This window comes from Athene cunicularia (genome assembly GCF_003259725.1).
Source record: "Athene cunicularia isolate RWA chromosome 15 unlocalized genomic scaffold, athCun1 chr15_part1, whole genome shotgun sequence".
In the NCBI taxonomy this organism is placed as follows: domain Eukaryota; kingdom Metazoa; phylum Chordata; class Aves; order Strigiformes; family Strigidae; genus Athene; species Athene cunicularia.
In genome coordinates, this window is record NW_020799121.1 from 10064373 (window position 1) to 10067653 (window position 3281).

The window sequence follows — 3281 nt, forward strand, 5'->3', positions numbered from 1 at the left end:
CTTGGTAAGAGGGGAGCGGAGCCTTCGCGCTGTGGACCGTTGCCGGCCGCGGCACGTCCCACCACGGAATTGGCTCCCGGCCGCGCCGGCCCCGCGGAGCCTCCGGCGGTTAGAGAGGGGTCGAGCCCCCGGTGCGAAGCAGCACCCTCCGCGGTACAGCCCGAGGTTTGCTCGGGGAACTCGGCAGGCTCCCTCTTTAATCACTAAAATCGCATCAGAAAGTGGTTTAGTCAGCTGATGATACTCCTTCAACAAACAAAGTTTAAAAATTGGATGTAGTTACTTAGAAAACCTATTAAACTGTCTCCAGCACAGTTTAATAAAGCCGTCTTTAAAAGCAGCAGGATAATTTAATTGAATAACTTTCAGGTAAAAACGGCCGTGTTCCAAAAGGACTTTCCTGAAGTGTACTTCATTATTTTCAGTTCTTGATACAAACTGATGTGCATTCGCTAGAGAGTGCATTAGTGAAAAGCAGTTTTGTAAGCCCTGGATTTGAAATAGTTCTCTTAAGTCCTCAAGTCCAAACTTCAGTGGAACAAAGTTGTTCAAAAAGTGACTTTCATAGACCGTGTTTTGCATAGGTCCATAAACATCAAGTTCATGGGTTCACGCTGATTTTTAATGTCTCCGATTTTTTTGTAATCGAGTATACTTAAAGAATTTTTATGTGGTCTGCATAATATTTGTTGGTGCACCCCACAATCTAGAATAAATACATGATTTAAAATATATATATATATATATGGACTGAATTAACATAGAAAATATTTCATGGCAGGTGATATATACAAACATAGTTTATGTCTTGTTCATTTTCTACAGACAGATGCAATGTATACAGGAAGGTTTACAAGAGTGGCTGCACTGTGCTGTAATTTTTGCTTATTTTATAGTGTAATGCCAATCCAAATCTTGCATAAGATCTTCTTTGTTGGAAAAATCACCGGCTTGTTGAATTTGCCTTACCTTCTTTGGACGTGTTTGGCTTGTGGGTTTTTTAGCATTTTTGCTGATCGCCTCTAGGTGTCAGGAAGGATATTTTTCATAATAGGTAACTCAAGTTCTTCTCACCACAATGCCATCTTTATAAAACCCTTGTGAATTCCACCTCTCTGCTTGACAAATAGGCATGTGTTTATAAATAGGAGCCCATAAAGCCACATTAGTGGAGTTTGGCAGGTTTTAGGAATATAAACACTTCCAGAAAAATAAAGCAATCTGTAACTGTCTATAGAGCACTCAGTGTACTTTAGAAACTTCTCAATATTGCTACAATTTTATTAGTAAACTACTTTTTTTTTCCTGCAAACAAAATGACAAAGTCAATTTCCAAGTGCTGATAATACTGTGATACTTTAATTTGGAATAATTAATAAAATAGGTTTCTAATTAGAAGTCCCCTATCATAGTATTTGAGCTCCTGGCAAGTATTTGTTACAAAGATAAGTTACTATGTGGAATCTAGTTTTTATCATCTGTTTTATCATCATGTATAACTAAGTGTTCAGTTCAGAGGATCCACATATCTGCTCCAGATAACTGCATTCAGCAAAGGCAACAAAGCACTTCCAAGCACTCCTCAGCAGTGATAGGTCACTATCTAAAAGATTAGAGTGCCTAAGACATCACTCGGTCATTTAAAACATCTTGATGTTTCCTAGATCTTCACTCAGGTCAACTGTGAACCAACTTAGCGACTCACTGATGCAGATAAATGCACAAAGTAAGAGGCAACTCTTACGATGCGTCTGAAGATGCGTTGAGGAACGGTACAAAAGGTAGTACTGGAAAAAAAGTCAGAGCTAAACAGAATATTTGAATCTAACTCCTGTATTAGTAGGAAGCAAAATAATTTTGTAAACTATAAACAGGCAACAATATACGCAGGCAAGCAATGAAAAGGAACACAATTGTACTTCCCAGTTGAAGCAGCGACTGCGGAAATGTCTCGGGAACTCGGGCAGGAGCAGAGGTCTGCACACTCACGTTCGAGGCGACACAGGAAATTAGACTAAGAGGTCTGAAAAGGAAATGAGTCACTTTCAGCATGGATAGGTAAAACAGAACCTACAGTAGCAAAATTCAATCAAAATATGTATTCAAGAGACAAACTTTATTAATATTTTCACCAAATAAAACATGTCCGACTAGGTTTTATTAGGGGACTGCACTCTTGGAAGATAAGCATTTGCCACGTCAGTGATGAAGGGCAGATGTACAACTAAATTTTTTCAGAAAACAAAAATTCAGCATCTACTGTCATTAAAGGGCTTACACTGCTAACGAAGGATCTTTAAATTCACAATCCAGCACTGGAATAAAATTCTTTAAATACATAAGGGAAATTATGCATTGGATTATCATGCTCAGTATCCAAAAGTAACATTTTTAGAATTTACAGTTGCTCGACATGTAGTCTAGAAGATAAAGTCTATATATGATATACTAATTATTACAGGTAATTGACTATCATCTGTAGTACTTTTTAGCAAACAGCTAAGAACACAGTGGAGCGTTTTATGTTTTCCATAATATGCTGTATTTCCTAAAACTCCCAGACCTTTAAGATGTACATGTTATTGTACAGATTGAGGACTTTGGCAAAACTCTGGTGTTTTACTAGAGCCCTAAACATCAAGAAACAGGCAATGTGTGTCAACATGTTTTAGTTGAGCAGTTAAGTCAATGGGTCATCCTCTGCTCCATGGAATGGAAGTGTAGAGCTGGCTTTGAATTTCCAGCCATGACATGGGTCACTCAGCTGTCTGGGGGTGAACAACAGACTGCAGGCCATAGCTCAATATTATGAAACGGCGAAGGGCCTGTGATGAGCAGAACTGTCAGCAAGAAGAGGCCTCGGTCTGTACGCTTTTTGAACTAAGCATGAACTACATGAAGTCCGACTGCTACCTGCCCACATCACGTACCAGCAAATAATGAAATGAAATTCAACTAAAATAATCAATCACAACTTTTGACAACACTTTCTCTCATGACAGTCTCCCAGAATTTCGTGTATGAGAATTCCTGATGGGGTACGTCCAGCCGCGCTGCTTCCTTGGGACGGGCGTTTGCTTGCAGGTCCTGCGGCACCGTTCAGGTCCCTCAGCTCCCCCACGCCGGGTATCTCCCTCCTTCGGGGCGCCGCTCGGCCCAGCCGGACCTTCCGCACCGCTCTCGCATCCTGCGTCGCCACCCTGAGCGCGGCTGCCCGCTTGGCTGTGGCCTCCCCTCCGCCGCCGCCGCCGCTGCGCCCGCCCGAGCAGCGGGACCTGGCC